A 12,601-nucleotide genomic window follows, 5' to 3' on the forward strand; every position below is an offset into this window, starting at 1 on the left:
TATCGTGCACCGGAATCTTGCAACTTAGTTTGGTTGATTCACTCGACTGAAGAGTGAAGAACAGGAGGAGTAATCAATCAGAAAGATTGATTCTTGTTCATCAAGATTCGGTTCGGAATTCTCAATAGGTTTTAGTGAATTTCTTGAAGGGAAATTGGTGAATTTCCAACAAAATGAACATCAAAATTTTAAATTTCAAGTTTCTTGTGAATAATAACAAATTATCGTATACAAATTTATTAAGGGACATTATAGATAAAAATATAGGTTAAAAAAGGAATATCTCATCGATTTTCTAAGAAAAATGTGAGATAGAGACCAAAATTATTTGAATTTAAAATAGGGGACTAATTTCTAAAATTTCTAAGAAGATGTAGTGATAAACATATGATATTTATTGATTTGTTGACATTCTTCAAATGGAAATATGACTACATGGTTAGACATATATATCAGTAAATAGAGAAAAGTATGTTGTCAATCTTTTCAAGAAAGAATGTTCATGTAGAATGTGGATGCTGCCAGGACTGCCATGCTGTCATGCATGAAGGATCAACATTTACAAATTGATGATTTTGTACCTGACTGTTATAAGAAGGAATTCTATGAAACTTTATATTCACCAGTTATTTATCCAGTTAATGGGGAAGCTTTGTGGACTAAATCTGATGTTGTTGATCTCCATCCACCACTAATAAAGAGACAACCTGGAAGGCCCAAGAAAAAGAGGAATAGAAAATTTGGAGAAATGGTGAGGGATGAGACACACTTGAAAAGGGCAAACCATGGAATCAAATGCAGTCTTCGCCACAAGGAAGGTCACAATAAGGCCACCTCTAAACTGCCACAACCAGTAGTACCTCCAACTCAGGTAGAAGAAGGAGTCTCAACTCAGGAACCACAAGCAATAATTCCAACAGCTACCACAACCAACATTTTCAATTCAGCCACCACAACCAACAATTTCAAGTCAACCACCACCCAAAAAGAAAAGAAAAAACTTCAAAAGGGTGGGAAGCCTGCTTCAAGTCAACTTTGATGTTTGTTGTGATGTTTGTTATACCTTATAAAAGATTTTTGTAATATTACTTTAGTGCCTTATAGTGGCTTATTGACAATGACTTATAATTCCTTTTTGTAATGTTATGTTAGTGCCTTATAATGGCTTATTGACAATGGTTTGTAATGCCTTTTTATAATGTTATTGATATTTCTTATAGTGTAATGATAATGGCTTATAATGCCTTTTTGTATCATTTTTTTGGAATTTTATAGATATGCATTATAACAGGTTATATTTTGTTCCAACTTTTATACCAGTTATGTATCAGTGTTAAAACAAAGAATAATGTACAAACATAACACTTTGTTAAAACAGACACTGACATTCTTCATTAAATAAACAGAAGACTACATTCATATTATGAAAACAAAATACTAAATTATCCTAATCCTAATTGAAATACATTGTTAAAAACACAAGGTTCAACCCTAAGCTCAACATCCCAACCATAATGGACATTTTCGACCATCCTTTAGTGTGGATAACCTCATTCTTCAACTTTTTAATTTTATTCTTTTGTCTTTCAAGCTTCAAATCCCTTTCATCAACACATTCATCCCCTAACCACTTGAAGAAATTACACCCCTTGTCCATGTGATTTTTATAATTTCTACAACCCCAAAATTTTCTCTCATAGTTGAAATTGTTCACATCACTAACAATACAAATAACACTATCATCTTGGAAAAAACACTTCATTATCTTGTTTCTACGACACACATATTCAGATGTACCAAAGCTTGTTATTGAAGCACTGCTTGCATTCTTAGACATTGAAGCACCGGTGGAAGATGGAGGAATTCGAATGCACAATGAAAGATGGAAGATGGAAGATGGATGTATGAACAGTGAAAAATGGAGGAGGAAGATGAAGATTGGAAAAACACAAACCCTAAATGGTTTATGACATAATAACTGAGCGTTAACTTGAATGATTGCAGACCTGACATTGCCACCTGAGTCATACTTAACATTTTTTCATCCTAACTAACGGAAAGGACCAAATATTTTAACTAAAGAGAAGTTAAGGTACCAATACGTAACGTTTTTTAGTTAGGGGACCAACACGAAACTTCGTTTAAAGTTAAGGGATCTAAGGACTAATTATGCATATATTTATTATAGTATATTAAGACCATAGTGTGAAGATTAATTAGAGTTTTTATTATTTTAAAATTGAATATTCTCACTTTTTTCACTCATGTTTAAATTCATATTAACTAATTAGGTAAATGGTTAATTATCTATTTTTTTAAATAGAATTTTAATTAATTTTTTAAAATTGTATTTAATCACTTAATCTATTAAAATATTTAATGTAATAAAATAGTTAATATAATTAATATAAATATGTCTATATAATAATTATTAGAGAATAATAAATAAATAATATTTATATAAAAATATATTCCAACAATTATTCAATTAAATAATATGTTTTAATAATTATTTTAAAATTCTTTAAGCGCGTATTTGAATTTATTTATTTTAATATTTCAACTTTATAACCGGGTCTAACACTTTAGGGTGCCATACCCACCATTTATTTAGAGAAAAGATATAATAAAAAAATAGTTTTTGTATGTGTATTGTTTTATTTGAGTCAAACCCATTTGATAAGTGATTAAAGAGAAATGATATGTGTAATGTTTCAGGTTTCTTTGCTTTTTAGGAATTATGGTATTATTTTATTTTAGGGTTTTTCTTATTTTGCTTAGTTTAATTTATTATTAATTAAGTATATATATATATATATATTTTATTTTATTTTATTCAACTTAACTTAGGTATTAGAAATTAGAAATTTTATTTTAGGTATTATGTTGTACTATTTTGTTTTTTATTTTAATTATTTTATTTTAATTTATTGTAATTATTTAATTTATTAAAATTATTCTTGAAATAAGGTTGAAACTAAACGTACTATTATATTGTGTTAATATGTCTATAATTGTTCTCGTTTTATTTAGTTTCTAATGAATTTTTAAAATATGTATTTTATGAAATTGTGAATATATAGTTATGTATGACTTATTTATAAAATTTAATTTTATATTATTAATTTATTTAATAATCGGTTCAACAGTAAATTTAATTGATTGAATCAATTGAATTTTAAATCAAAAGTCTTGTCCGTTTGAATTTGTTTTTAAAACATTAGTTAAAATAATATATTTATCATAAAAAATTAATAGCTTTTTAATTTCTTATAATTAGTTTATTAATTTTTTGTTATTAATCTATAATATAAGAGAATTAGTTGTTCTAAAAAAGACATCAATGCTCTTGCCTTTAAATCTGCCACCTCTTTAATTTTGGATATTCTTTGTCCAAATACTACTTTTTCCAACCAATGTTATGTTTTGGTTTGATGCTCACTAATTATTTCATGAAACAAACTGTTTTCATTTGTTTTCACTAGCTCTTCCAACTAAAAGACTAATTCAACTTCAAAAGTAACATTTTGTCAAATCAATCTATGACACTTCCATCACAAATTTTCATTCTCAATGTTGCATCACGCACACACAGACACACACTTCATCCTTCCCATTAATATATCTTCTCTCGTTAGCGTGATTCTTTTTCTCTCTTACATTCAATAGGTTTTTGAAACCCTTTCTCTCTCTGACAATTTCTTGGCTCTACATTTCTTCTTTCTCCAAAGAATTTCTTCATTCTCTAGCATAATTTCTCCCTTCTCTGTGTTTCAGTTTAGAGACTTACAAGTGATGTTTTGTTTTGAATTCTTATGTTATTTTGATTCTTTGTCCCAATATTTTTTCAGTCATGGTTTACAAAAATTCCTTATACCAAAAGTTATTGCAAACCTATTTTCATAAACTGATTTACATATTCTTTGTTGCAAACCACAACTTTTTATCATTAACGAAAAATGCTTTATTGCTTCATGGTTAATGATTTGTTTGATTCAATATTTTCTTGAGTGATGTTTTGGACGTGTTTTTTTAAGGTTATTGTTTATCTTCAACCTTATACTAGAATCAAAGAATTAGTTTCACTCTAGGATCTGTAAGCTAGGGTTCGATTTCAAAATCAATGCAAATTTTTGTTAAGTATTTTGTTAACTACTTAGATTTAATTTCTCATTATTTTGTTTTTTCTTTTGTGATTTTTCTTTATAATGTTGTTACGTTTTTCAAATTTAGTTGTTCGATGTTGGTTGTTTGTTGACTCATTATGTAATTTGTTTCTCACAATGCACTTGATTCGACATGCTCTTTATTTTTACTATTTTTTTAAATTAATTTTTAGGTGATTAAAGGTTAATGTTTGGTTGTTTGAAGGAGAGGTCGAATGTTTGAAGGTTTTCAGGGGAAGGAGATGAAGGTGTGTGAAAAATTGTGGTATTTTCTAGGTAAGGGATGAAGAAATGGATGAATATAAGGGTACTGGGGTTTGAGATTATGAAGGATTGAAGGTGTTTTTTGGGGGAAATGGAAGAACAGGTTGAATGTATAAAGATTATGGTGAAGAATAATGAATGAGGTAAAGATTTCTGAAAAAGAGACGGGTTCCGTTTCACGAAATTGATGGTTTTCTAGGGAATATTATGAAGGTTTGATGAGGGTTTTCTTGTATAAGTTTGAGGGAACGGGAGATGATGAGAGAGAAAAATTCAAATAAAATAAAATATAGTTCCTTTTCTTGTGATTATCAGGACAGGAAAGAGATAAGGGAAATCCATAGGGGTCAAATTGGACGTTGCCACGAGTGAATATGCGTAGGGATGAGGATATGACCAAAAGATGGAAATAGCAGTTAACACAAGGATGACTTTCTTATGATTTGATATTGATCAATTTAAAAACACATTGAATATGAAAACTGAATTTTAATTTACTCCTATTATTTTATAGTTCTCTGTGTCTCTCTGTATAGTGAATTATTTTATGCTGCAAAGACAGTTACTCAATGTTTAAGGGAGTTCAAATTATGTGTTTATTTTTTATCCAACACTTCCCCATCTCAAGAATTCTTGCATGGCTTAAGAGACATAGATGTGTTTACTATATATAACTTTTATCTTTTTCTTTAATACATGCTTGAAAATTATGATGAAATTTTGCGGCCATCTCATATATCTGGATATTTATACATTAGAATTGTACTTACGTTCCAAACCTCTATTAGTTTACTTTGCATCGATCTATTTGTCATTGCCTAACAGATTAGTACTAACTGGATTTTTCTTTTTTGCTATAGAGATGGGTGGCACTACCGAGTGAACCTCCAAGAATTAATGATACCGATGTAGATGATTGGCTTCTTCGCATTTTTGTTCTTCAGGGTGAATGTTTATTCTTATATTTGTTCTATATAAGTAGTTAACTAACTTCTATTTTATATGCTCAACTGTAGTTTTCTTCACACTTAAATGCCTTAATCTGAAGATCTTTCAATGTCAAAACAAGAAACACTTTTAATTATTGTACTTAATCAATATTGGATGCGAGTTTCGCCAACATATGGCTTCCAATAGTTTTTGCCAAAAGAAATTTTGTGGATTGACATTTCTTTATACATGTTTTCTAAGTGCAGTTCATGTAGAAATGGTGATTCAACCACAATCTCTGATAACGCGAAAATGTATCGTATATTTGACTTAATATGCACTGCTTTTACTTGATTAACACTTAGTATTTTATGTTTATTTCAGGTATTTATCGAATAAAAGATGTATAGACAAGTAAAGAGGAAAATAGAAAAAAGAAAAGAAAAAGAGAAGAAAATGGAGCAAAATAGGAATGGTGGGCCCACCACACATGGAAGCATGGCGCCCACCACACCAAATGAATGGTGGCGCCCACCACTTGGATATGTGGCGCCCGTCACATGGCTTTAGGAAGTGGTGGTGCCCACCTCACACAATGTGGCGCCCGCCACAAGGCCTTAAGAAGTGGTGGTGCCCATCTCACATAATGTGGCGCCCGCCACGTAGACCACATTAGGATTGTGACAGCCGCCATCAACCCGGTCTTCCTTATTCTTCTCCACACTTTTTGCCACGACCTTCTCTTACGTTTTCAACTAACCACTCCCCACTAGTAGATATCCAATGCTACGTTTAAGGAGAGTGGGGAGTATATATGGGAAGGTTAGTTTTTACGAAAAGGATGCATTTTTCTAGTCAGATTGTTGTTGTTAGATTTTTTTTCTTAGGCAGTTTCCTACTTTGGAAAAGTAATAGATTCTCCACATCAGGGACTATTGCAATTATTGTTTAAGTATCTGAATTTGATTGTAACGGTGTACTGGATTGCCAAAGCATGACGACATTGTTTAATTTGAAGAATCAGTATTCATTCCAAGTTCTCGATTTATATTCCAGGTTTTATTTTAATTGCCATTTTAATTACTTATGCCTTATTGTATGCTTAATTATCTGAATATCATGTCTGTTGTCGGATCCATGTCCGACTAAACCCCTAGGCATCGGTATGTAAAGACCGTCAAAACAACGAGATTCGTAAATAATTGGTCTTGGCTTTTATAAAATATAATTTTCCGATTTTAATTTCTTGTTTTATTCACAACTGTTTTTCGAACGAGAGTACAAAGCAAACAAAGGTTACGGTCAATAAGAACAAGAGTTTGAGATTTTAACCGGATAGTTGAAACTAGGCATTAATCCTAAACACATCGAGAGCGCTTTAGGATTAATTAGACTTTATTCATATTCAAAAATTACTTTTAAATTCATAATGAGATCGCAAGAGCCAAGCATTCGGGTTTAAGAGTATGGTCAGAGTCAATAAGAACGAGACTGTGAGACAAGGTCCTTTTTATAAATAATTTCTACTGAAGAATATTTTGATCTTTAAGATTACACCAACTATCTATCGAATCCCCGAAGTTTGATGTGTTACATACTGATATCCCTTTATTAAATATCTTTATTAATATTTTATGCACGTTATAGTTATTTCTCTTCATCCGTCCACTCTTAGAAAGATCCTCAGCCTTAGATTTACATAGTAACATTAGATAACGACACGTTCGATTATTAGCGCTTTTGGGTTCGATAATCTTTAAAACTACGCGATACGACTGTGCACTTGCAGTTATGATTCCCATAGACTTACTAAGTCATGCGAACAAGTTTTTGGCGCCGTTGTCGGGGACTAATTTAGTCGATATCGTAACTCTAGTGTTTCCTAATATAGACTAAGGAAAACAATTCTATTTCCCTTTCTAAGTTGTCAAGTGTATGCCAAGTACTCGCTCTTAAGGCGAGAAATTAAAGCTATTGTTTGACGAACCTGAGCGTTATCTAAGATTAGAATGCCGGATACGAGACCTGATACGAGAACATCGTATCAAGCTAAATCTTCCCGATCCTAATATCCCTCTTTCTGAACCAGTTATACAACCATAGATGGTCGAAGGACCGCAGAACCGTCCTCTTAAGTACTATGCCATCCCTTCGCAGAATGAACTACATAACAACATCGCTGCCCCTGCCATCAAGGCAAATAATTTCGAGCTTAAACCTTCGTTGTTGTTAGCCATACAACAAAACCAATTTTCAGGTAGTCCCACGGAGGACCCGAACCTACATTTGTCAGTGTTTTTGTAATACGCAGACACAGTGTAAGCGAATGGTGTCAGCGTCGAAGCTATAAGATTATGTCTTTTTCCTTTCTCATTAAGAGATAGAGCTAGAGCTTGGCTCCAGTCTCTACCATCCAACTTTGTCACTACGTGGAACAAGTTGAAGAAAGTTTTCTTAGCACGATATTTACCACCTAGTAAGACGGCTATGCTAAGAGCCCAAATAAAAGGGTTTAAACAAAAAGATAACAAAACATTTTTTGAAGCTTGGGAGAGATACAAAGACATGATGAGGCTTTGTCCATATCACGGTCTAGAAGAGTGGTTGATCATCCATACCTTTTACAACGGTCTCTTGTACAACACAAGATTGATAATAGACGCCGCCGCAGGTGGCGCACTGATGTATAAACCCTACAATGAGGCCTATCAACTTATCAAAAGTATGGCCCATAATCATTAGCAGTGGAGAAGCGAAAGAACCTTCATAGAGAAACCTCCAACGAAAGGAGGTATGCACAAAGTAAGTAGTCTTGACCATGTCAATGCTAAGGTAGACGCTCTTACTCAAAAGATAGACAGCTTGACCATAACACCTGCAACCACCGTGGCTGCCGCATCACCAAACTGCGACATATGCGGAGTTCCTGGGCATGCTTCCCCTGAATGTCAACTTTTGACAGGAGTCTCCACAGACCAGGTGAACTATGCTCAAGGAAACCCTTACTCAAACACCTATAACCCAGGTTGGAAGAACCATCCTAACTTTTCATACAAAAACAATAATGCATTGTATGCACCTAACCAGGCACCTATTGTACCACCAGGATGTCACAAAGCTGCCACAAATACTCAAAACGCTCATAGGAAGTCAAACCTTGAAATAATGATGGAAAACTTCATAACTATCCAAGCCCAAACAAATAAGGATTTCCTAAATCAAAACATACACATTAGTTAGCAAATCAAGCAGCTAGCAAATAAGGTAGACGCTTTAGCCACCCATAACAAAATGTTGGAAACACAAATTTCATAAGTGGCTCAACAACAAGCACCTACTACTGCTCATGCAGGCATATTTCCTAGACAACCGCGACCAAACCCGAAAGGTCATGCAAATGCTATTATACTACGAAGTGGGACAGAACTAGACGGACCGACCGACCCTAGGATTCAAAACCCAACCATGCACCAAGACCTTGGTAAGGTAACTAAGAAAGAAGACGAACTAGAGGAAGATAAAAGCGAAGAGGCCGTAGAGAAAGAAGAACCTTATGTGCCTCCACCACCATATAAACCTCCAATCCCCTATCCTCAAAGACTCGTTAAATCTAAAAGTATAAGGCAATTTAAAAAATTTGTAGAGCTTCTAAAACAATTGAATATCACAATACCCTTTACGAAAGTTATCACTCAAAAATGCCTTCATATGCTAAGTTTCTCAAGGAAATCTTATCTAACAAGAAGAAGATAGAGGATAACGAAACCGTTATACTTACTGTTGAGTGTAGCACCATAATACAAAACAATATGCCTCCTAAGCTGAAAGACACAAAGAGTTTCTCCATACCCTATGTAATCGAAAAGTTTGTCATAGACAAATCACTATGCGAATTAGGAGCCAGTATTAGCTTAATGCCCTTGTCCATATGCGAAAGGCTTAAAATGGGAGAACTAAGACCTACTAGGATGTTCGTACAACTTACGGATCATTCTGTTAAATTTCTCGTAGGTATGTTAGAAAACGTTCTGGTACGCATAGGTCAATTCTATATTCCTACTGATTTCATAATCATGGATATAAAAGAGGATTCCAACATGCCTATCATATTAGGAATACCATTCCTAGCCACTTCCGGAGCTATTATAGATGTTAAAAAAGGCAAGCTAACCTTTGAAGTTGGTGAGGAAAAAGTCAAATTTAATTTGACGCAATTCTTAAAGGCACTAGCTATAGACGATACATGTTGTCTACTAGATGTCATCGACGAATGTATAAGAGAAATGGAGAATGAACAAACATCATACTCCGAAATACTGAAAATTCCAAGGCCTACTACTTTTGAAGATGAAAATTGGAGTAAGGAATACCAAGATGACAGCCTAAGCGAATGCCTAGCATTAATGCCCGATCATATGCCTTGCCCAAAGAAACCAACCCTAGAACTTAAAACGCTACCCAAAAATCTAAGGTATGAATTCCTAGACACTGAACTCGAGCGACCTGTAATAGTCAATGCAGACTTAGGGCAGATAGAGACCGAAAAGCTTCTACACGTTTTAAGAAAATATCCAACTACTTTAGGCTACAACATCTCATATCTAAAAGGAATAAGCCTTTCCATATGCATGCATCGCATAATGCTAGAGGAAGACGATAAGACCTCTAGAGAACATCAAAGAAGGATAAATCCTATTCTGAGTGATGTACTAAAGAAAGAAGTGAAAAAACCTGTTAGAAGCAGGGATTATCTACCCAATATTCGATAGTCAATGGGTCAGTCCAATACATGTCGTACCGAAGAAGGGAGGCGTCACAGTTGATAAGAATGAAAAAGGCGAATCTATAGCACAAAGAATGGTTACTGGAGGTAGAATGTGCATTGATTATAAAAAATTAAACAAAGCCACTCAGAAGGATCATTTTCCTTTACCGTTTATCGATCAAATGCTTAAACGATTAGCTAAGCATTCTCACTTCTGCTATTTAGACGGTTACTCGGGATTTTCCAAATTCCTATTCATCTTGACGACCAAGAGAAAAAGACCTTCACATGTCCCTATGGTACATTCGCCTATCAACGAATGTCATACGGACTGTGTAACGCTCCCGCAACATTCCAAAGATGCATGATGTCAACTTTCGCTAATTTTATAGATGACACCATGGAAGTCTTTATGGACGATTTCTCTGTTTGTGGGAAGATCTTTGAAAGATGTTTATCGAATCTTGAAATGGTACTTAAAAGATGCGTAAAAGTGAACCTCGTGTTAAACTGGGAAAAATGCCATTTCATGGTCCGACAAGGGATTGTACTCGGACACATAGTGTCCGATAAGGGGATTGAAGTTGAGAAGGCTAAAATAGAAGTTATAGAAAACCATCAACCTCTGAAAATTATAAGAGAGATACGAAGCTTCTTAGGACACGCCAGTTTCTACCGACGATTCATTAATGATTTCTCAAAAATCACCAAACCACTGTCTGGCTTATTGATGAAAGACGCCAAATTCATCTTTGATGACAAATGCCTAGCGGCGTTTGAACAACTGAAAACAACTTTTATCACCACACCTATCATGCGACTACCCGATTGGAGATTACCTTTTGAAATCATGTGTGATGCTAGTGACTATATTGTAGGCGCAGTCTTAGGACAAAGAAGGGATAAGAAACTTCATGCAATATACTACACAAGTAGAACCCTAGACCCTACACAGATGAACTACACCACCACATAAAAGGAACTTTTAGTTGTAGTATTCGCTCTGGATAAATTTCGTTCTTACCTAGTAGAAGCAAAAATAATTATCTATACAGACCATGCTGCAACTAGGTACCTGTTAAATAAAAAGGACGCCAAACCAAGACTCCCGAGGTGGATCTTACTACTACAAGAGTTTGACCTAGAAATCAAAGATAAGAGGGGCACTGAGAATGTCGTGGCCGATCACTTGTCAAGAATGGAAGGTATTGAACCTGAATGAGTGCCTATAAACGATGATTTCCCTTACGAACGAATCATAGCCCAACTAGAAAGCAATACAGCTAAATGTGCATTAACCTATAAGGATACCAAAACAAACGAGGTAGTGGAAGCAATTTACACTAAAACCACACTGCCATGGTACGCTGACTTCGTCAACTACTTAGCAACTGAGGTGCTTCCACCAGACTTGACTTACCAACAAAAGAAAAAATTCTTCCACGATCTTAAACATTACTATTGGGATGGGCCTCTGCTTTTCAAGAGAGGCACCGACGGTATCTTTCGTTGATGTGTCCCCGAAGATGAGGTAGAAAATATAATCTCCCACTATCATTCTGCTCCCTATGGAGGACATGCAAGCACCTCGAAGACTTGCGCTAAGATCTTGCAAGCCAGACTCTTTTGGCCCACCCTGTGGAAAAATATCTATATCGCGATCATCAATTGCGGCCGGTGTCAACGCACTGGCAACATAACTAGACACGACGAAATGCCACTTAAAGGCATTTTGGAAGTAGAAGTCTTCAATGTTTGGGGAATTGATTTTATGGGACCATTCCCATCTTCTTTTGGTGACAAGTACATCCTCGTTGCAGTCGATTTCGTATCAAAATGGATCGTGGCTATAGCCTTTCCAACAAATGACACACGAGTGGTAATTAGACTCTTTAAGCGCATAATATTCCCTAGATTCGGCGTGCCGAGACTTGTCATCAGTGATGGTGGCTCCCATTTCATTTCAAAGATTTTTGAAAATCTATTACTGAAATATGGAGTCTAGAACCGGTAGCAACACCCTATCACCCACAAACGAGTGGGCAAGTAGAGGTTTCAAACAGAGATATCAAACAAATCTTAGAAAAGACGTTTGCCATCTCTAGGAAAGATTGGTCCTCAAAATTACACAAAGCCCTATGGGGATATAAGACAACTTATAAGACCCCAATAGGAACCACACCTTTTAAGCTAGTTTATGGAAAATCGTGTCATCTGCCGGTAGAATTAGAACATAAACCATATTGGGCCATTAAGACCCTTAATCTTAATTATACTGCTGTAAGACCCTAATTTTGACCCTAAGATCCCTCATGGCATCATGTTATTGCACAAGTGCATTGCCTCAAGGATCATAGCATGTTTGGCTTCTTAACCCTAGGGTTGGGACTTGTTTGAGTTGTTTGAGATCACCAAGCATGCTTGTATTATATATTATTGCTTTTCTTATTTGATTAGTAACCAAAAGCACAAAAAT

At 34.7% G+C, this 12,601-nt stretch overlaps 1 long non-coding RNA gene and 1 other non-coding gene across 3 annotated transcripts; one reads left to right on the forward strand and one right to left on the reverse strand.

The window, feature by feature from the left end:
• The first annotated feature begins 3,365 nt into the window (after window positions 1–3,365).
• Window positions 3,366–6,396, forward strand: LOC127084597 (uncharacterized). Of its 2 annotated transcripts, XR_007788757.1 has the most exons (3): window positions 3,398–4,573; window positions 5,291–5,375; window positions 5,745–6,396. It is a non-coding gene; the product is annotated as an uncharacterized LOC127084597 (long non-coding RNA). The 2 variants fall into 2 exon arrangements; XR_007788758.1 differs by having other exon boundaries at window positions 3,366–5,375.
• A 1,451-nt stretch (window positions 6,397–7,847) lies between these two features.
• LOC127089489 (small nucleolar RNA R71) lies at window positions 7,848–7,954 on the reverse strand. The gene has a single exon (XR_007791076.1). It is a non-coding gene; the product is annotated as a small nucleolar RNA R71 (small nucleolar RNA).
• Between the last annotated feature and the right edge of the window lie 4,647 nt (window positions 7,955–12,601).

Source organism: Lathyrus oleraceus, chromosome 5 (genome assembly GCF_024323335.1).
Source record: "Lathyrus oleraceus cultivar Zhongwan6 chromosome 5, CAAS_Psat_ZW6_1.0, whole genome shotgun sequence".
NCBI classification, from domain to species: Eukaryota; Viridiplantae; Streptophyta; class Magnoliopsida; order Fabales; family Fabaceae; genus Lathyrus; species Lathyrus oleraceus.